Genomic DNA, 23,498 nt, shown 5'->3' with positions numbered 1-23,498 from the left:
TTCACTTTGTGGGATGACACACAACCAACTGAGCCACACTGGTCACAGCTGGACAAAGTTTCTGAGTTGAGCATTTGCACTCAAGGCCAACCCTTCAGCAGTATCCACAGCAAAGTCTACACTCCAGGTGTTCATAGATAGCAATAGCAACCCACTGGCCCTGGGTAAGAGCTATTAAAATGTGCTCTGTGTGTGTGTGTGTGTGTGTGTATTTGTAATCATCACAGGCAGAGAGCATGGAGACCACAAAGCAAAGACTTGGGAACCAGTCAGATTTGGTTCTGCTATTTCAAGTTATTACTGCCTGAGCCTTGGACTTCTCATCTATAAATGGGGTAATAATGCATCCTAAGATTGTTATAATTAGATGAGATAGTATAGCAAAGCACTTAGTCTTGTGTCTGGTCAGAACTCAATAGATTTATTAATATTCATGAAAAGCAGGGAAGCAGAGGGCACAGAGCAGCTCTGTAGATGGGAGCTACCTGTTCCACTTGGCAGTCTGCATTTCTGAATGCTGGTCTGACAGCTGTGGTTCCTCACCTAGCATTGTTGAAGAATTGGTATAAACAGAATACTTTGGCACATACACCCTTGTATGTCCACAGGCGTAAGCTCATGTATTCAGTTATGTGCCTGCATGTACACTGGAAATCACACTCATATTACAGAAGTGTCTTTGCAGGTCTGTACTGTTGCATATTCAGACACATGCATGAGTGGATACATTCCACCCACATTACACACACAGAGTCCTACACACACATGCCATATATACACATGCCCACATCCCTGCACATACATACACAGGATCCCATGCCTCTGGCACATATGCAGCTACAGAGGAGCAGGCTGACAACCCCAGAGCCAGACAAGAGAGCATGGTGGGCTCAGAGATTAGGGCCCAAAGAAAGGAGGGAAGAGTAGTTTTCAGCTGCTGAAGGACATCTTGAAGTAAAAATATCCCAGCTCAGGCTGCCAGGAGAGGTGAAGGGCAGTATGGTGGCTCTGATGCTCTGACCCCCGTCCACCCTCCACCCCTCCACACACACACCTCTCCTGCCTCTGAATCAAGGTCTTCAGAGGACTTGACTGCTCAGCCCAGATGACGCATGAAGGAGCCACAGTGAAAGGGCAGGCCACTCCCTTCTCACCCTCAGGGTCAGGGTGAGGGGAAGATGGCTAGAGAGCCAGGGGTGGAGGGATCCCTGCATTCCTCTCCCTGCTATCACCCATTTACCCTGAGAGCCCTCCAAGGACCGCAGGATGTGAGTACAGACACCTGCTCAGCATCATGCCTGGCTAACTTTTGTGGTCCTGCTACTATAGGGAGGGGACAGGAAGAAGGAGAGGCCAGCACTCAGCAATCACTCTGGCTTTTGTGTTATGAAGTGTTCAAATCTTTACGCAGGAGCCTGGCTTCCATGGGGCCCACCTAGGACAACCTGCTTAGAGTAAAGGGAAATCAGTATTAACACTACCATAACTAATAAAATTTCATGTCATAAAATATATTGCAATCAATGAATTGCACAGTTCAAACAGGTGAATTTTCTTGTATGTGAATTTACACCTCAACAAAGCTGTTTTTACACCTCTCCTCTCTCACTCCTACTCTTAACACTCTGGTGTCGGCGCTTTAAGTTTTTAAGTGGATTTTCTCATTAAACTCTTCCCAAAACCCACTCCATGTGTGAGGGAAGGTGTAGGGCCTGGTTTCAAGGTCACCCAGTTTCTCAGTGGTGGAGTTGGCTCTAGACTCCACTTAGCAGGATTGCCGGCTGGGTCATTTCTTCTTCCATTTATTGCAGCATTCAGACACTGATTCTAGAGGCCCAGTGCCGCACTCAGCCAGTGATTCCTAAACTCCAGCACCCATAAGAAACGTCACCAGGAATGCTTATTAAATAGCTAGCTTTGGGACCACTCCTGAGGTTCTGCCTCAGAGGGTGACTGGCACCTCCTCTTGGACGCTGAGCAAGCAGGGAATCCCTGGGGCCACGGCCAGGCTGGGCATGGGAGGGAACAGCTCCTGGGCTTTGGCAGGACGAGGCTGCGTCGTCGCAATGCCTTTGTGCTAGGGTATTAATAGAAACATAAAACTCCGGATCAGCCATTTCTTTCCCTCAGGACAAGCCCGGACAACGTGGGCCGCTCTTCTGCGACACTGACCTCTGCCGCAAATTAAACAAGAGAGAGGCGGGTCACATGGACACCTCATTAATTTCCACTCACCGTTGGGGGCGGGGGTGGTGGTGGTGGTGATGATGAACGACGACAGAGGGCTGAACTCTCAGCGCCTCAGCATTATAAAGGTTAACTAGTGACGACGCGTAGGACGTGGGGGAGGGGCAGGGGTCTCGAGGGGCAGGGCCTCGGTGAATGGATAAATTAGCGCATCTTTTGTTCTCCTGTAAATAGGTGCTTCCAGGGGAGCCCTAGGGGCTGGGGAACTTTGTTTGCCCAAAGCGTTTAAACAACCCCCTGCAATCCTATTTACACTCTCCATTTGCTCAGCAAACCTGACCCTCAGAAATAGCACTGGGGTGAACTAAGGCCCAGCTGCGGGTGGAGATTGCCACACCACCTGCCTGAGAGACCAGTCCCACCCGCAGGGCTGCTCTGGACCCGTACAAGCTGGGGCAGGGGCTCCCATTGTACACAATGCTCAGCTGGATACGCACAAACACACAAAAATAAACACCCCACCTGACCTCATCTTGCTGGACAAGCGAGAGTTAAACTTCCTAGTTCAAGTTCATCTCATTTCTTTTAGCTATGCACATACCTGACTTTTCAAAGGTCAGAGCCACTGCAGGGCTGTCTCATGTTCTCAAAAGGACACTGGTGCTCCCTCTCCTGCTTTGCTAGGCAGCAGGGTACTCATGGCTGTGCCTTAGGCATCTGCTGGTCCCTGCATTCAGGTGATGGGCCATGGTGCTGGCAAAAGCCCTTCAGTCCTATGGCCAGGGGCCTCATGGTCTGTTCTCTTTACTCCACACTAGCTTAAAGTGAATCTCACCACTTGCACCTCAAGGTATGGCACTTGATATAAAGAAGACAATGTGCAAAAGTTAGAAAACCATTTCTCTTGCAGCAGAGCCCAGCTTTCAAAACTCATGCTGTGGGCTTGGAGATCCTAGCCTGGCCCTGAGCTCACTTTGTCTTTGTGTCTTGTTACAACCCTAATCCTCCTAGAGGCACTGGTCCCTCTGGCAGACTAACAGGAAGGTCACAGATGAGGAAAAGAAGATAAATGTGTACATTCCCACTTTTTCTGAATGCATTATCCAAGAAAAGATACACATCTGCCTTGGGAGAGGTCCTGATAGGGCAGGGATGAGTGAAGGTGTCCCCAGCTAAGCCCAAGGACCCCCTGGCACCTGGAACAGAGGTCAAAGGAAGCCTGCCCCTTCTTAGTGATCAGCCAACACCTGGGACATGGGAGGAAGAAGGTCTGTGTTACAAAGATATGAGGACTAGAAGATTAAACTCTTGGTGCCCCCCACTCCTTACCACAAGGCACATAGCAAGATGCCCTTCGCGTATTTCCCTCTTCAGCAGGTCTTAAAGCCCATCTGGGTACTCAGAGCAACTATGCTGGGGGTGGCAATGCAGAGGCAGAGGGACACTGTCCCAAGGTATGCAGAGCAAAAACTCCCAAGCAGGATTTTTTGAGAGAAGGGTGAAGAATCGTTGGCTTATGGCTGGAGTCAGACATCAGAGCTCACTTCCCAGCCAGACCACCCTTTCCTCAATTTCTCTGCTGTGCCATGGACATCATTATGGAGCCTGAGAGTGTAGGAGCAGTGGCTCTGAAGCACACCATAGTCAGGAAATCAAAACCAATCTTTTCCTTGCTGCTTGTGAGGGTGGCTTGCATGAAGGTCAAGATAAAACCCATGGGGGGTGGGGGGAGAAGCATGGAGTGTTTTGTTTGGCGCAGCCGGCTGGCCGTTGCCTCGGTAGCTGAGAACATCGGCTCTGGTCACGCTTGCTTCTGCTCCAATCCTATTACTCCGTGCGGTTGGGCTCCGAAAATAGCCCCTGTCAGCCCCATCATCACTGTTCAGCATTTCCACCACCGGCCACTTATTGTTCCTGGGACACAGTCATCCTTAACTCCTCCTCTGCCAGCCGGCCAGGACACCTGCTCTGAGCCCACCTTTGGGGGAATGGTTTTCTCTTTATCCCCCTTCACCACAGGGAGATCCAAAAGTGCCGCGGTGGACGCTGTGCCAAACACTGCATACATCGTTGCATTTTAACTCACACCATAAACTGCCCTGCAAGGTTGGCGCTTCCATCCGCATTCGATGGAGAGGCACAGCAAGGCTCAACGAGGTGAAGGGACTTATTCAAGGTCAACCAGTCAGTGTATGGCTGAGCCCAGGTTCAGAAGGGGCTGCGTAATTACAAACTGGGCTTTGTCACTGTGCCAGCAAACAGTGCTCCCTAGACCCGCCAGAGTCCTTCCCAGAGCCCCCTTGGTTAACACACCCTGAAATACAGTGCAGATTGCGGGACCACGCCCCAGGCAGCCTGACACATTTTTAACCAGCACTGCAGGCAGAGAAGTCTGATGCTAAAGTACATTAAGGAATCACAGCTGTCCTGAGATTCTGCAGGTCCCACTGAAAAGCAAAGAAAATTGGCTTTTTGGATGCCCCCATCGTATCCAGAGCATTAACATACACGCCCATGTATTTCTTTTCGTTACACACAAAAATTTCAGATGAGAACATGGAGATTCCTTCTGCTGCACCAGATTGTCTTGCAAAAGAAAACAGCCAACAATTTTACAGCAGAGACTAGCCTGGAAAATGAATGAATGTGTCACACAGGCCTGAGTGTGGAATAGGCTCCAAAGAGGAGAGCAGCTAGGACAGAGGCTTTGGGGACAGGCCTTGGGACCAGGCAGACCCAAAGCTGTTGGGGGCTTGAATGAGATGGTGTGGGTCCCCGGTTAGCATAGCACCTGTGGCTAATGACAAGCTGAGGCAATATATGCAAGACTTCCCTAAGAACCTTCTATGTATTAACAGACTTGTAAGGTAGATTTTGCAGGTGAGAAAACAGAGGCACTGAGAAGTAACAGTACCGGAAGTAGGATTGGAAACCAGGATCTGGCTTCAGAGCTGCTGTCAAGTCACCATTAGGAGTGCTCTCCCGAGGAAGGAGTCCTGGGACGATTGCTAGAGAGCCCTGGCCTGTCACGCAGAGAGCCTAGTTTCTCTGTACGTTCACTTCTGCTGGGACTGGACCAAGGGCTCCTAAGAGCTATTGGGACACCCTGCCTGTCAGAAGTTCACTCAGCTCTCTTGTTGGGATTTGTCATTTCTCTACACCTTTGTCCTTTTAGGCCTAGAAGTGGGAACAGGTCCTTTATAGTGACCTATACTTAATTTTGTTCCTTTATTTGTTCCTCTCAAGTCCTACTTTGAGTATAAAACCTGTCTCTTACTGTTTCCCTGACTGGTACAGTAGCTAAAAATATACAGAACAAAGAACGGACAAAGCAAAACAAAACAACTAACCTTGCTTTAGAGGACAAGAGCTTGAGGCCCTGAGATGGGCATCTACCTTCACAAGACTATGTGTAAGTTAGTGGCCCCCTTGGACCTGGGCCTCCTGCTTCCTGTGTTGCTCTTACTTCATTCCCCAGATCCTCAGATCCTGCGGCTTTACTGGGGAGAAGAGGATCTCAGTCTTCCCTCAGGCAGGAGACCCCAGACCTAGGGCCAGTGGGTTCTGGGCCATGCAGACCTGGGGATGAAGGGAATATCTCCTCACTATAGTCCAGCTGTCTTCACCCTGTGAGGACCACAGTCTTCACCAGGCTTTAGAGCATTCTGTAGGAAACCCTTACTTTATCTCTGAGCTTTCAGCTCACTTCACCCCATGTTTGGGGTGTGTCCCTACTTTCTCTTCTGCTAATGATTAGTGGGCTGGCCCAGGGCTCAGAATGCCTTATAGGCCTTTTCTTTCTCACCCATGTGTGAATAAAGTAAAGCTCCTCATCCTGAAAATAGTGCCCAGCATCCCTCTCAACTACTACTGATTCCTGTTTACCACATAGCTGAGCCTAAAGCTGCGGTCACAACATTCAGATGGGGTATATTGAATAAAATGGCACCACTGTATACATTTATTAGGGCTCTATATGAGAAAGAGTGTGTAAGTCACATGTTCCATCAAAACTTGCTCAAGTTTAAAAGGGCATTTATGAGCTCACTTAACCAAGAAACCCAGCACTATCTGCTTTGAGGTATACACTGTCCTGGGAATCTGTCTTTTCATTTCTTGGTTCTGTTTTCCTCCATATTACCTTCTGTCACCAGAGACTCTCCAATGTGTGAGAAAAATGACCACCCCCAGCTCCAGGCTGACTTCCTCCCTGCTGAGAAACCCCTGGGGAAAAAGAGGTCCCTATACTTTAGTTCCTGCAGCCATGCATTTCATTGGCAGCATGGGCCCCAAAAGAGGATCAGGGTGGTGATGTATGTCCCAGAGAAGGAAGAGAGCAGGAGAAAGTCTTTGGTGCCTGAGGGGAGGGAAAGCAAGGGAGAGAAACAGAGGCAAATGATCCGCCATTCTCCCTCTGGCTGACCCACTCCTGTGTGACCTTCAGGACTAGGCCCGTTGTCCTCTCACCTTCATGGGCCTTCCCTGACCTCCGTCTTGCAGCCTCTGTGCCCCTCTATCTTGGCATCCTGCACAGCATGTGATTGGCTGACAGGTCCTCCAGGCCAAGGGATGTGTATAAATTAGAGTAAATAGCAAACACCTCCCTCCCGATCTGAACTTAGAAAAGTTTATTTCTCTCACAAATAACTCCACATGATATTCCTGGTTGGTGGATGGCCTTTCACATGATCATTTAGGACCTTGGGGTCTTGGAGCAGCACCGTCCATTAGAACTTCCTGAGATTTCTGTGCACATGTGGCTGTTAAGCATTTGAAATGTGGCTAGTTCAGTTGAGGAACTGAATTTTTCATTTTACTTAATTTCAGTCAACTCCAATGTAAATAGTTACATGTTATCTAGTGGCTGCCATGTTGTCTGCGGCAGCCTAGGAACTCTCTACTGGATCTTCTGATTTTAGCTGAAAACGGAAGATATATTGAGATCATTTTGAGACAGGTTTGGGAAGTGGCATTTGTTTTTTGCTGATGTTCCATTGCCCAAAACTCGCCACTGGAGCACATCTAACTGTAGTGGACGCTGGGAGCTGTAATCTCGCGGGAGACCCTGGAGGTAGAAAAGTGAGTTCTGGCAATGTACTGACTCACCTGTATGCTTCCCAGACCTAGCAGTACTTGGCAGAGGTTGGCATTCAGGAGAAGTTTTTTTTTTTTGAATGAATAGATGTGAACTTGAGTAAGAGAATGGGTGTAAATATTCATGTGGGTAAATCAGTGAAAATAGGAGTGGTAGGGTACATCCTAGACAGATTTGTTCTCTGCCCCAGGTCGCGCTGTGTTGCAAGTGGCTGCTAGGAGCTCCAGACCACCTCACTGACCCCAGATTCTCCTTCCATGACCCAAAATACAGGGCAAAATGCAAAACCTCAAACACAGGAAAACAGCATTCATTTAAATAGCCAATATTGACCCTGCAAGGAGATAAGCAGAATACAAAGTACAGAAGCATGAAGGCAAAGAGGCAACTCCAGGCTAGGACAAGCGTGGGAGGCAGGCCTCAGAGCTGGGACCTTGGGGTCAGGGACAGAGTGCAGGATGAGGCCTTTATTTGAACTTGCATACAAACCAGTCACCAGCAAGGGATTTGTGGGCTGCACTCGAGGAACCAGGGTCTCTGTCAGGGGCAGGGAAGGGGTGTCGGGGAAGCCCTGGCTGAGGTCAGGGATCCTGAATTGTCACCCTGGCTCTTCTCTAACTTGTAGGAACTCTGGTAAGTTCCCTCCCCACCCTGGGCATCTGAAGCAGCCTGAACAAGGAGAGGTCAGGACATAGGATTTCTAAGGCCCCTTCAGCCCAATAGACTTGAGATTGACTAGTCTCTGCCCCCAACAAGCAAGCTGCACAGACTTCAACAAGAACTTTGACCACAGTTTGCCCAAGTATAAAATGAGAGGAATGCTGCTCACCTGGGACTGTGTGAGACAGCAGTAAAGCACCCTGGACTTATTTAATGGTTACAGTAGATGGCCCACCTCCTTGGCAAACCAGCAGCAGCTCATTGACCACCCCACACCAGTCTTGAGGACCTGGGTCTGTGGAAGTGATGCAGTCACATGAGGTCTGTCTCCCTCAAGGGGCTGGGAGCTCCTTGAAGAAAGAGGCCATGCCCAGTAGGTGAGCCAGTTCTGGGGAGGTAGTGGGAGGACACTGACTTATACTGTGTCCCAATTTCTATGGCGAGACTACCCTCACCATGGCAGATTTCTAGCCACCTTAATGTCACTGAACACGGAGCTAGGAGGAAATGCACGTAGGAGCAACAGACTGGGAGCTGTCCTGGGCTTGTCCCCTAAGTGGGTCACCCTTATGTTCAGGTCAGACCTTGTGTAAGTGCAGAACAGGCCAAAGCATCTGCTGGACCTGCCTGGCAGCCAGTCCCAGCTGACCCCCACCCTCTGCACTGCTGCTGAGATAGCCCAGCCCTGCTGGCTTGAGGGAGGCCTCTGGTGGGAAGCTGGGGTAGGGTTCTGCATGGTCTCAGCTGTGGGTGGGCTGGTCTGGAGGGTCCAATGCATCTTCACTGGCATGCTGGTATGCCTTGGGGCATGCTCAGAGTCTTTCCAGGGTGGCTGGTCCTTGGACTTCTTCTGTGGCATCTGGCTTCCCCAGAGAGATCAACCTAAGAGAAGCATGGTATACTGTGTGACTGTTTCTGATACAGGCTCAGAACTCAGGTGGTATTACTTTTGGCTCTGAATTCAAGGTGGAGGGGAATTCAACTTTATCTTTTTGGGGCCAGGGGGAGTGCAAGACCCCAGAGTAGAAGAGCATATGGGGCGGGATATATTACTGTGACCTTCTATGTCCACTGAAGGGAGATCCCACATCCAAGACTTTCCCCAGTTCACTGTCTTTGGGGCAGCCTAGGGAAGAGTAGGCTTAGCAGGGCCAATTCAGAAAGCATTATTAAGAAAATACCAGGTAATGACTTTCCAATAATGTGATAGTTAAGTATATTTGAGGAATTATTGTATACCAGGCAAAACTTATCCTAGGAGTACATGTGAATAATCTCATTTCTTTCTTACAATAACCCTATGGGGTAGACTGTTATTCTCCCCATTTTACAGATGGGAAAACTGAGGCAACATAGCAGGTAGACAGTAGCCTATGTAACTTCCCTGGGAAAAGCATAGGCAGGATTCAGACCCTGGCATCAGGCCCCAGAATCCAGCTGAGCCCATAACTACTAACTCTTGGGTTTCCTTCCTGGTAAAACCATGAAAGGAGCAGCCAGCTGGCCTCCAGTATCACCAGGATGATGGCAGGCTCGCCACTTAATAGCTGTGACACCATATCTCTGGGTTCCTCTGAGCCTCAGCTTCCTACCATAAGATGCAATAATAATTCCCACACCCTGGCTTGCCAAGGGATGGTATGTAATCATTTGTGCCAGGTACCAGGAAGGCAGTTGGTATTGAACAAATATTAAGTTTCTTTCCTTGTCCCCCTCAGGAAGGAAACTTGAAGACAGTGCATATAACAAAAACTGTTGTTCCCCGAGAGGGTGGAGACATTGGGATTCTAGTGCTGCTGTGATTAAAGCCAATAGTGAACCTGCTGGGAAAGGTAAAAGGGGTAATAATTGTAGCTAATACTTACCTAGTACCTATGAGTGCCCACTGTGTGCTAAGCTTCCTACTAGGTGCTTTATATCCTGAGCCTCCTAAGAAAGCTTCAGAATGCAATAAAAGTGTCTAAGATTGACAGAGTGTAAGATTGGACCCAAGTCCGAACCCAGTAACTACAGAAGAAAAATTCAAACCCAGCACCCTCTCATTTCCTGTGTCCCCTGTGTTCTGCCATGGCTCCCAAGAGGTGCTGCTGAAACACAGAAGCTGAGTATGCCAAAGAAAACTAGTTTGGGCCCTGACTGGATAGTTCAGTTGTTTGGAGTCTTGTCCCAAATGCCAAGGTTGCGAGTTCAATCCCCAGTCAGGGCACAAGAATCAACCAGTGAGTTCAGGAATGAGTGGGACAACAAACTGATATTTCTCTCTCTCTCTCTAAAATCAATTTTTAAAAAATTTTAAGTAGTTTGGAAGTCACTTTTGGTAAGGGAAATGACAGTCTGCTATCAATGAAACTACTTAGTTCTTGCCCTCTGGCCAATTGGTATCATATCCAAACTCTTCATGAAGACTACAAACTCCTGTCTGTTATGGGTCCCCATGACCTCTCAGATCTCATCTTCTTTCACACTACCCCTGTCTGCCCCCTTGCTGCTCTTGCCAGCCACGTTCCTGCCTCAGGGCTTTTACACTTGCTATTCCCTCTGCTTGAAACACAAAGACCTTCACCTCATTCAAGTCTCTGCACAAAAGGTACCTCTTCAAGGAGACCTTTACTGACCACTATGTCTACCATTACACCCACCCTACCCTCTGTCCCCTTAACCTGCTTTTGTTGTTGGGGGGGGGGGTGTTATTATTTATTTATTATTTTTGCCAGGTAGCACTCAGCATTACCTGACATTATACTGTATATTTGCCTCCTTATCTATATATATTTTTATTAGGTATTGGTTTGGGGCATACAGCCTAGTGGTTAGATAATTATATACTTTACATAGTGTTCCCTTCAATATTTCCAGTACTCCAACTAACACCGTACATAGTTATCACAATATTATTGACTGTATTTCCTATGCTTTACTTACTTCCCGTGACTACTTTGTAGCTACTAATTTGTGCTTCTTAGTCCCCTCACCTCTTTCACCCAGTGCCCCAAACCCTTCTTCTCGGGCAACCACCAGTTTTCTCTCTGTATCTATGAGTCTGTTTCAATCTGAATATAAGTGAAATCATTTGGTATTTGTCTTTCTCCAGCTGACTTATTTCACTGAGCATAATACCCTCTAGGTCTACCCATGCTGTTGCAAATGGTAAAATTTCATTCTTTTTTATGGCTGAGTAATATTGCACTGTATAAATGTACCACACCTGGCTGGTTTGGCTCAGTGGATTGAGCATCGGCCTGCGAGCTAAGTGTCGCTGGTTCGATCTTCCAGTCAGGGCACATCAGAGAAGGAAAACTCTGACTCCAAAAAACCTCCGCTGCCTTGCGGCATACCTCTTCAGGGGAAAGGCTAAGGGAGTAAACCCTGACAGAAAATCCGGAGCCGGAGTCCCTAAGGCGGTTTGACGTTGTAGTCAACACCGGCAACTCCTGCGGCGCACCTGAAGCCAAGCTGTATTGACTCCGTCTTTCCCTTGGACCCTTCAGCTGCGAAGAGAGGGGGGGTCTGCTGCATGGGCAACAGCAGACCCGCCATATCACCCTGCCCAGGCTCTGTAGCTTCATCGCAAGATGTCGATTCAACACGGGAGGAGACAGATACCGTGTCACTCCCGAGTCGGACTGCACAACCATTCTCGGCGGTGCAGATAGACTCTTAAGAAGCTACACCATCGTCTCTCGAGACGGACGGCTGCTGACGACGACGAAATGTACCACAGCTTTTTTATCCACTCGTCTGTTGGTGGACACTTGGGTACCTTCCATAGCATGGCTATTGTAAATAACACTGCAATGAAGAGAGGGGTGCTTATATCCTTTCAAATTAGTGTTTCAGGTTTTTTCAGATAAATCCCCAGAACTGGAATCACTGGGTCATAAGTCAGGTACATTTTTAATCTTTTGAGGTAACTCCATACTGCTTTCCACAGTGGCTGTACCAATCTGCATTCCCACCAACAGTGTACTGGGGTTTCCTTTTCCCCATATTCTTGCCAATACGTACTTGTCATTTGTGGATTTATTGATAATAGCCATTATGACAGGGGTGATGTGATATCTCATTGTGGTTTTAATTTGCATTTCTCTGATGATTAGTAACGTTGAGCATCTTTTCATACATCTATTGGCCATCTGTATTTCCCCTTTGGAGATGTGTCTATTCAGGTCCGTTGCGTGTTTTTTTATTTTTAATTTAATCTTATTTAAAATGTTCTATTTATTTATTTTTAGAGAGGGGGGAGGAAGGGAGAAAGAGTAGGAAAGAAACATCAGTGTGTGGTTGCCTCTTGCATGCGCCAACCGGGGACCTGGCCAGCAACCCAGGCATGTGCCCTGACTGGGAATCAAACTGGTGGACCTTTGATTTGCAGGCACACACTCAATCCACTGAGCCACACCAGCCAGGGCTGAGCATTTTTTAAACATTGCATTGATTGTTTGTTTTGGTGTTGAGTAGTATGAGTTCTTTATAATTTTGGATATTAACCCCTTATCAGATGCAGCATTGGTGAATATGTCTCCTTGATTTGTTGATCATTTCCTTTGCTGTGCAAAATATTTTTAATATTGTGAAAAGGTATATCAGGAAAAATATTGCTATGAGAAATTTGAGATTTTACTGCCTATGTTTTTTAATAGGAGTTTTATGTTTTCAAGTCTTACATTTAAGTCTTTAATCTATTTTGAGTTTATTCTTGGTGTAAGAAGGTGGTCTAGTTTCTTTTTCTTTTTTCTTTTTGCAGCTTCATTTATTGAATAGACTGTTTTTACCACATTGTATGTTCTTGCCTCCTTTGTCAAATATTAATTCATCATATAGGTGTGGATTTATTTCTGGGTTCTATTCTGTTCCATTGATCCATATGTCTGGTCTTATCCAGTACCATGCTATTTTGATTACTATGGCCTTGTAGGATAGTTTGATATCAGGTAGTGTGATACTCCCAACTTTGTTCTTCTATCTTGATGTTGTTGAGGCAATTCAGGGTATTTTGTGGTTCCATGTAAAATTTTGGATTATTTGTTTTAGTTCTGCAGAATACAACACTGGTATTTTGACAGGGAGATCTATAGATTGCTTTGGGTAGTATGGACATTTAAATAATGTTAATTCTTCCTATCCATGAACATAGTATATTCTTCCATTCATTTGTACCTTCTTTGATTTCTTTCTTCAGTGCCTTATAGTTTTCTGAATATAGTCCTTTTACCTGCTTGATTAAATTTATTCCTAGGATTTTTTTGGGGGGTGGGGCGTATCCTTATTTATATGTATTGTCTGTCTTCCCCATTACAATGTCAACCCTATGAGGGCAGGGGCTTCATCTATACTGGGCACTGCCATATCTCTGGGACCAAGAGCACTGCCTGCAAAGGCAGGGAAGGGACTGAGAAGCTTAACAGTCACCCTGAAGGACAATCCATCTAAGGTCTTGTTTTAGTTTTTAATCAGAGCTTCATTGGCCTGGCTAGAAGAATGGCCATATCTTAGCTCAGTGATTCTAGGATTTTCAGCTCTTTCCTAACATGGGAAATGCTGCTCAGCTGAGCATGACAACATTACAAGCATTGCCCCAGAAAGGGGGTGGGGGTGGTGATAATATTTTAATAGGAGACACCTGAAGCATCTAACCACCAAGACCCAAACACAGGGCTGCTTCACGGGTATGTGACCTATGCAGGGGCACAGGGGCCCCACTCAGAAGGGCTCTGTGTGCAGAAGGACTCTATGCTTAGTTTAATGCTCTGATGTTGCTATCTTGCAACTTTTTAACAAAGGGACCGTATTTTCATTTGCAGTGGGCTCTGCAAATTATGTAGCCTGTCCTGCCCAAGGAACTGACCAGTGGTGGAGCTGTAGGCTTATAGATGTTGATTATTTGTGGAAAGATGCTCCTGTGGGTGCTGCTCACCCACACCATCCAGGCCACCATTTGCATTGCCAGTTATATTCACTGGGCACCTACTATGTGCCAGGTGCTCTGTTAGGTACTGGAGAAGCAGAATGAAAGAGGTTAGGCACCTATCCCAGGAGCTGCCAATCGAGAGCAGAGACTGACATGACCGGTAAAGAGAAAGGCAACACTGAACTCCATGGAGCAGGTTGTGGGCAGAGTGAATAACAGTGCAGGCCTGAAAGAGGCTCAGTGCTGAGGGAGGAAGGGAGGTGGGGGAAAGGGGCAAAGTAACATGGCTGGTCTTGGAACTACCACATCTGGACCTGGCTGGGGCCTAAGTGCCCTGGAGGAGCTGGAGCCAAGGATGTTGAAGGCTTGACAACTCTTCGTGGGTAATTGGAGCCCCGGCAGGAGTTAGACAGAGGGTGCCATAGGATGACCTCTTAGTGGAAGTCTTCCTGCAGCAACTGCAGCACGTGGAGGAACAGAGAGCAAACCCCTGGAGCAGGAAAAGAAGGAATTCCTTTAAGAGCTTTCCTGCTCTCCATTCCTCAAATGGAGCCATGACTAGAGCCAGAAGTCCTTACAACCAGCCAGGAGTGCTTGTTATTAACCATGTTTCAAAGAGGAATGAGAAGCACCAGAGCCAGGGTAATTTGCTCAAACTCACATGGTCACAGGGACACAGAGAAAGGTAATTTTAGGGGCCCAGACGGGGAGCTCCTTGACCCTCTCTGAGGCCAAGGACGACCCACTAAGGCAAGAGAGTCAGGCAAGCTGTCCCTCTGGGCGTGTTTGCATGGAGGGGGCGGCCTGTGCCCCTGCCCAAGAGTAGCAGAGAGCCTGGCAGACCACTGAGGGGCACGGATTCGGCAGGAAAAGAGCTTCCAGCTCCCGGGACTCTCAACAGCTGCGCGCTGGGGGATCACGGCGCCCCACGGTGTCGCCGCGCTTCCGCCCCCTAAGGCTGTGCTGAGCGGATGCGCTGCCTGCGTGTGAACAGGGCTTGTTTTCCCTTCACGCCCTCGGGCTCCGTTTTTATGAAGAACTTCCTTCTGTTGGCGCTCTGGGAATATTCATTTCTGGCTTGCGCGGCGCGCGGGTGACAGTTGGGCTGGGAAATGTACCCGCGGCTTAATTAGGGCATCTCCAGGCAGCGCCAAGAAGCCACCCCGCCCTTCCCTGCTGCCCTGACCTGGGACACTTCCCACCCCGACCTGACCGGCTGTGGGGGCGCGTCTCTGGCCACTGCAGCTGTGAGCACCAGCATTGCTTCCGCTGCGGGTCCAACGACCCCGTGTCCCCCCACCCTGCCTCCCGCCCTCTCATCGCTCACAGCCAAGGCAGACTCTTTCGATCCTCCAAATAGGCCATCTTTTCGCACACCTTAGTTCTTATGTTGTTCTGTCTGGAGTGCATTGCGCTCTCCACCTGGCATAGATCTCTCCTGCCTCCAGATCCCTCCACATTCCTTCTACTCCCCTCCCCCTTCTTCACTCACCTACAGCTGAACAGTTCTTTCCTATCAGTAGGTGTCCTAGGTGTCCTAGGCCTCCTGACACTCTGCCCCAACCGCCTGAGCGGAGGGACAGCGATGGACACCTGCTCTGCGTTTCCTGCATCCTCACCAGGGCATCCTCAGGGGCAGGGGGCTCCCATGCACCCTTTACCCTGTTTTTGAGGAAGCTGAAGGTAACCTAAGAGGAGGGTGGCATAATATGGACCACACCTGTCAGCCTATATGGCTCAGGACAGGGTCAGAGAAAATCTCATGTCCCGAAAGCCCAGGAGAACACTGCAGAAGGCTGACTGGATTGACAGTAAATGTCAAGCCAAAAAATAAATATTGAAAATTTGACTGCATGTTATGTTGAAATCCCATTATAAAAGAAACCTGAAAAAAATATTTGCAACACATATGGCAAAGGGTGAGTTTCCTTAAATGCTAAAGCACTCCTACAGTAAGTGGGAAATCAACAACCTAAGGGAAACCGAGCAAATAGCGACAGGCCATCCACGGAAAGGAATCACAAATGGCTTCTAAAGAAACAAGATGTGCAGCCTTATTTATCATGACAGAAACATGGAGGCGACAAATGACATCTTGGTTTAAAATGGATAAATATCTTCAGGATGTGTGGCCTCGGGGGAGAAAAAGGCTGCCAGGAGGGGCTGTGATGGGCTCCCCTGGAGTGGAAGGCCAGGGCCCCAGTGTGATTTTGGTAGATGGCCAGTCACATTTGGTGAGTTCAACAGGCTGAGCTGGGTGAATCCTGGGGTGGGTCTTCTATCAGACTCAGTGCAATCTCTGCTCCACCACTTCCCAGCTGCATGGCCCCAGGCAGTTTACCTATATCCTCGGAGCCTCTATTTTCTCATCTGTAAATTGAGGTCATGATGTGTTTCCAGGGAAGATAAGATTCGGTCATAGGAGGGGAAGAGTTGCACCCTGGCTGAAGGAGGGAGACCTGGGGAAAGGAAGGAAGGGATCACTGTGGGGAAGGGGAGGGGCATTTGAGGGTAGGAGATGCATCTCTGGGGTTGTATCAATTACCTGTGAACCAGGTACAGAAGGGGCAGACCTGATACTGCTATAGGAAAGGGGTGAAGACAGAATTATCCTTGGAGACCACATTTTCAAGGTTATTTGGTGGTGAAGGAAAAGAGGGATAGGGTACAGATGGGAAGGTGGTTAGGATGGGGGGGAGCTGAGAATATCTGTAGGCTATGAAAATGACCTCTGGATCCCAAGGGCCCTGCTCTCCCAGCAGAAATTCAAAGCTGGGCTCACAATGAATTCTCCTGGATGGACATTTTTATATGACTCAACCTAGCAGAAGTCCAGGTTGTGCTTGTAGGGCTGGGACACACCCAAAACCTAACAATTAGGCTAAAACCCAATTTTCCAGGAATTAAATGGAGGTGGTGGCATTTGGCCCAGAGCTGCAAGGACAGAAAAGCCAGAGAAGAACTGGTCTGAAGTGCATGTGAAGAAGAAAAGAAAACTCTGGGCTAAGAGTTTTCAGGGAAACTGAAGCCACGTTAACAGGAAAAAAGATCCCAGGGCCACAGCTAGGAGTAAACCTAGAACATGTGCTCATGGAGTGGTACCTGACATACAATGGGCACTTGACAAACATTTCTCTAATTCATAACCTAGAAGGAAGCTAGCAAGACTTGTTAAAACAAGTAGCTCAGGCCTGAACCCATGAATACAGCGAGGATATAAGGACAAGGTGGCTTTGAGGCCAGGTATTGGGCCAGCAGTTCAAGTGTGATAGAAATGCCATTTGCAGGTCTCAGTACTGAGCAGGGTGGCACCACACTCCCCCAAGAAAGGTGTCCTCTCAGAAAGAAGAAGATGACTTGCTGGGGCCCAGCAGCTGAACCCAGGCTGCCCGGATTCTGCAGGACAGCTTTCCTTGGTGCCTTGGTCTACCTGACTTCCATGGAGCAGGAAACCCTACTAACCTTGGTAGAGAAAGCAAAGGTCTTCAGGTCTCCAGGCCTCACAGATTCCAGGGTGTGTGAGGGTGTGCAAGGTGAGGGGTGGGGGAGAAATGAAGGCAGTTTTGAGGACCTCAGAAACAGGTATATTCAGAATATACACTAACATCCCAGCAATATCTGCCTCAGTTCCCCAGATCCCTGAGCCTTCCTGTGCAGACGTAGGCCAGGTCTACAGAAGTATCTGGCTGGCTGCTGGCCAGACAACAAGTGGCTCCTTCTAAACCTACACCTGGTCCAGTCAGCTCTAGGGTACGTTACACTGAAAGTAGAAATGGGACAGGGCAAGCAAATTAGCTACCATCTGGGTTGTCCTGCCTGACCTGTGAGATAAAAGAGTACCTGGAAGTGGGATCATCCCACCTGGGCTCCATCCACCACCCCTAACAAGCAGTGCATTCTCCCAGCCTCAGTTTCCTAAATTGCAAAATGGCAATAATAATGTTTGTCATGGGATTTTTGTGAGGAAAAAGTGGGAAAATAAACAGGAGAGTGTTTTGTAAATCGTAAAGCTAGAGGTGAGTTGTTTTATTTCATTCCCAAGGGAGAGAATGTTCTTCAGTTTTACTTTACAATTGACCTTCGACCCGTCCTCGGCTGATGCTGGACACAGGTCAGACCTTACACCTGTGTACACAGCCTGTGAGAGAACACGTACACAAGTCTTCCGGCAGAATGCACTGGGCTGGACTATTTCAGCTCCAGTTTAGCTCTGCCTCCAGAGAAAGCTGATTAGGTTGTCTGGGTCTCAGTTAATCCATCTGCAAAATGGATCAACATGATTGCCTTGCTCCTTTCACATACTGCTAGAGGATTAAAGAATGCCCACTCCTCCCTGTTCACCTTCTCTGCTCCTGTTTTTTCTCCCCTCTTCTCTTATCTGGGGCTTCCGTGGATGGTTGCAGCTGAGAAGTAAGGAGCCCTTCAACAAACTCTCAAACCCTAGCCAGCTCCCCACACAGCCCAATGTCAAATGAGAAGTGCACTTTGCATTCCTCTTTAAATGTTTCAAGTGTTTCAGTAACATGTTCACAACTGGATTATAAACCTTAGGGGTTGTCTTTTGTGAAAATCACAACTGCTCTGTCTCCATGATCAGAATGAGCACCTAGCAGAAGTTTGTTGGAGGAAACAGAACTGAGCAGCCCTCTACAGACTGGGGCTGCCCCACTCACCAGCCCCTTCCCGTCCCGCTCCCAGCCGCTTGACCTTGACATGTTCCTCAAAATCCTGACAGCTCCAGTTTCCCATACTTGGCATGTCTAGGACAAATTCTTCCTTTCAGTGGACCCCTTCCTGCCGGCCTCTGGGATCCTGGGACCCAAATAAGGAGGAGCTGCTGATCCTGAGCTCTCACCCAACCCTGCAGGCCCGGGTGTCATCTCTGCCACAGCTGACAGTGACGCCTCCACCACTCTGGTGTCACTTTTAACACTGCACGTTCACACTGCTGGCTGACTGTCTGTGCAAGGAGGCCCCAGCAGCGCCCTGTGCAGCCAGCCGCACTCCACATGTGGAGTTGTTAATCTGGCAGTTGTTCAGCATGTTCTCTTGGCCTCACCTCAAAACGTGTTACTTCTGGAGGGAATGACACGATGAAACTGCAGAAGCTCTCCCAAGAAGGAATGACAGGACCTGCCTGTCCTGTGTCTGCCGGGAGGGGAAAGGGAGGCATTTGGGTGCCATGGCATGCGAAGGTCCAGGGCTTGGACCTCCACACAGTTCCCTAAATTAGAAGAATAAGAGAAAAAGGAAGAGGAAGATTGTGTCACCATACCACTTAAAGTCCTTTCTTATATCTTCATGTTTCTAAATAATATTTCATGATACAACGGTAAGGGACAAAAGCAGCAGACAGAAGCTATGCACAATGAGATCTCAATCCCATGTGTGTAGTAGAAATTACTGCTGTTCACCCATATCCAATTCCCGTCCACTTCCAGGCACTTGGGAGAATTTCACTTCCTCACCCCTTGAGATCAGGTATGGCCACATGAATGGCTTTGGCCAATGAAATGAGAGGAAAGGAACCAGGGGACTTCAGGGTGGCAGTGTTTGATTTCTGGCACTCTTCTCCCCAGCTCACTCTTCCTTCCCCTGCCTCAGCAGCCTTAGGAGTGTGGTTGATATGGAGGGCAGGAGCCACCGAATGGGGAACAGCACCCTGATTATTAGTCACCCAGACTCTTAGGATGTGGGTCTGAGTGGGAGTAAACTTTTGTACTGTTAAACCACTGAGATTTTTGTATGGTTTTCCCTGCAGCATGATCTACCCTATATTGACTGATGTAACAAATACATAAAATAGGTATCATCAGGAAACATTGCAGTTACTGGGTTTTTTTTTTAACTTTTCTAAATTTTTTAAATTTTCTATAGTCAACATGTCTTACTTTTATGGTTTTTTCTTTCAGTTTTATTGAGATATAATTGATGTATGACACTGTGTAAGTTTAAGGGGTACTTACTTTTATGATTTAAGAAAGCTGTTAGTCTTAAGCATAGCTAGCTTTTTAAAGTAAATAAATGTGTCCTTGGTACTCTGCTGGAGACTTTAACTATGTCCTTTCATTTCATTCTCACAAAACCCTACAAATATTTTCCCATTTTAAAAAGGAGAAATCTGAGGTTTAGAGGGATAGGTGCCAGTTGCTCTGCAGTCATTATGCCATTTATCTGCTCAGAGGCTGGAAGTATTTTATTCCAGTTTTAAAGATGAGGCTCAGAGAATTTAGCTGAGTTTCCATGGCTAATCACTTAGGTATTGAAGGAATTGAAATTGAAACAAAATCACGATAGCAGTCACCTTTTATTGGATGCTTCTATGTGCAGAGCCAGGTATTATTATCTCATTTAATCTTCTCAGTAATTCTATGATACTTGCATTATCTCAACAGATGAAAAAAAAAAATGGAGGCTCAGAGAGACTGAGAACTTCTTAGGGTCACATTGCTAGTAATTTGCAGAACTGGGACTAACATCTGAGTCTGTCCAAATTTTGCTTAGAGCAGAGGCCGTGCAAAAGCTGTCTTTAGGTAATATACACATGAACATTTTTAAACTAAATTTCTATTTTTATTAAAATATTTATACAGAAAAAATTTTAAGTCATATGGTACCAGGAAGCTGGTAATAAAAAGTAGCAATTCTGTCTCTCCTCTTACCACCCAGCTCCCTCCTCAGATGCAACTACTTTCAACTCTTTTAGCTATTCTTTCTGACATTTGCTTCCATATTTCAAATTATCATTCTTTACCATTATTTTTAGGTACTTTTTCTTGGCTTCCTCCTGTAGAAGATTCAAATGCTCCACAAAACACTACACATAAACCATACTTTTCCTTTCAATATAGATCTATCACACATGCTGATCAACACTCAGTTTTTACATTAAAACTTCATATACATTATACAAAGATAAACAAATACTATATGATGGTTATAATTGCTGTCTTCTACAGTTTTTGGCTTTTCCTGAAGTTAGTGATTACCTCAGTTTTTCATTTAACTAGTCTTTGACATAACATCACTACTTCTTCCCATAAACATATCTGAATTTACAGCAAATTATTCAAACTCATTTGGGAACCTAAGTTCCATTTTTCTCTGAAGCCCTCTGTCCTCTTCCTCCCACCTGGCTGTCTATACAGGAGTCCTAAAATTGGTCTTCATCATTATCCTGAAAATTCCCTACATCACTCTCCTTAGATCTTAAGTCATCTTTCTTATTGGTTTAACTCCCTTCATTTGTTGTAATATGCATGCCAGTAGCTTCCTTGGAAACTGCATATGGGAGTTCAGTTTTTGGATAATTGATTGACAGTTTGGCTGGATGCATAAATCTTGGTTGGAAATCATCTTCCCCCAGAATGCTGAAGGCATTTCTCCACTGGCATGTGGTGTTGTCGTTAATGTTAAAAAGTCCAGCACCATTCTGGTTCTTCATGCTCCTCGTGTGACCTTTTCAGTCTCTGAAGGTTTATAGGGTCTTCTCTTTACCTCCATGTTCTAAAAAACATTAATACAATTCATTATTTATTCTCATAAAGCACTTCTAATAAGTTAAACTAGGCGGATAATGCCACACATTGACACTTACATATTTTAACCCAGAAACAGGGTGGAGATACTAGCAACACTGACATCATGTCCCTACTCTTCTGAAGTCCCAGCCAATGCAATGGAAGGAGGCGTCAGATGGGGAAGGAGGAGGTAACCTGTCACTGTTTGGAGATTCTTTGACCATTTACCTAGAAAATTCACAAGAATAAATTGAAAAAACTCATTAAAAATGACTGAAATAGTTGAGTAAGGTAAGTGAATACAAAATTAGTATTCTATTATCAATGTCCTTCAAATATAGAGACAACAATTGGTACGAAAATACAACACTCCATTTGCAAAAGCAATCTAGCAACAATTTTTTTAAACGTGCGAAGTCTAAGTGAAGGAAACTTGTTGAATACTACTGAAAGATACAAATGTGAACTTATGCCACATTCTTAGCTAAAAAGATTCAATATTACAAGGATGTCAGTTCTCCCTAAATTAATCTACACATCAACACAATCATAATGAAAATATCAACAGAATTTTTCATGGAACTACTCTAGCCAAGTTAATTCGATGAGTAAGTTGATATGAAAGATATACAAGCATGATTATCCAGAAAAAGTTTGAAAAAGAAATGTGAAGGGCAATGATAACCCCATCAGATATTTACATGTATTTTAAAGCTATTATATAGTCAACTAATTAAAACTATGGTACAAGTATATGGATAGATAGATAACTTAGAAATTACAGACACCGAATATATACAGGAAGTTATTATACGATCAAGATGGCATTTTAAAAACAGGATTGATCCATTTTTGTTATTGGAACAATTAGCTACCCATCTGTAACAAAAATTAATTTAGATCTTCACTTTGCATGTTACACCAATAGTTTCCACAGGAATCAAACATTTAAATGAAATAATAGAATCTTTAAAGTGTCAGAAGAACATGGAGGACATGAGAACAATCATCTACTCAGCCTCTACTGCAGCAATGCCTGGCAACAGTGAGCAGTCCCAACCTGTGTGTTGTGGACTGACTACTGGATTGACTGTCAGGTTCTATAGAAGGCCTGGAATAGGATTTGCTACCCATAATTTGTTTGGTTCTGCCAGTGTTAAACATCTTTTATTTTGAACTAATATTTTAAAACTGTAAGATCTCACATAAAAATCTGGATTTCAGACTTCCCCTGGAATGTCTAAATGCCTGGGCTCTCATTCCTGCATGGAAAAGTTAATTGAACTACCGCCCTTAGCCCTGAGGATGGGGCCATGTGGGGCTCCAGGTTCTCAGTTCCCAAGTCCTAGATTCAGGGTGAGGGATGAGGTTGCAGCTAAGGGGTGGGGAGCAGTTTCGAGGCTGTTGTGGTCATTTAGGCAAGAAGTTGTGGCAGAGGGAACTGAAAGACAGGCTTGGTTAGAAGGAATTGGGGGGTTGAATTCACAGGGCTTGGAGACAGATGGGAGGAGTGTATGTGGGGTGGGGGGAGAAAAAGGAGAAGAAGAGGAAGGAGAAGAGGAAGGAGAAGAAGAAGGAGGAGGAGGAGGGGGTTGGCAGGCAAGCTGCTGGAGAAAGAACTAAGGAAAAACCCAAATTTCTCACTCAGGTGAGTAAATAAATGCTCATGAACATGTAAACCAAATTAGGTCACACTCCTGCTTAAAACCCAGATTCCTTGTCTGAGACATCTGGCCACTGCCCATTTCTTTGATCCTCTCCTTGCACATCAAGCCACAGAGGCCTTGGGCCTTCCCAGAAGCAGCCAAGGTTTTTTTTTGCCCTAAGGCCCTTGCACTTATCGTTCCTTCTGCCTGAGAGGTTGTTCCCCCGACTCTTTAGCTGGCTGGTTGCCCCTCATCCTTTAGGTTCTCTCTTAAACGTTCTTTCCTAAGAGAACTTTGAGGTATACTTGTAGAGGCTGAGGGACAGCAAGAAGACTGGTTCCCACGGGGCCCTTGGGACCATGGAAAGACAGGTAGAAAGAAAGGTTTGAAGAAACTGGGGGTGAGGGATGGGTGGTGTGGTAACAGGATCTGACTTACCTCTTGAAAGGATGCCTCTAGCACCATGTGGGAAGGAGACCACA

The sequence above is a fragment of the Furipterus horrens genome, unplaced genomic scaffold (assembly GCF_987537825.1).
Source record: "Furipterus horrens unplaced genomic scaffold, mFurHor1.1.pri manual_scaffold_1, whole genome shotgun sequence".
Lineage (NCBI taxonomy): Eukaryota > Metazoa > Chordata > Mammalia > Chiroptera > Furipteridae > Furipterus > Furipterus horrens.
This window is presented reverse-complemented; position numbering follows the sequence as displayed.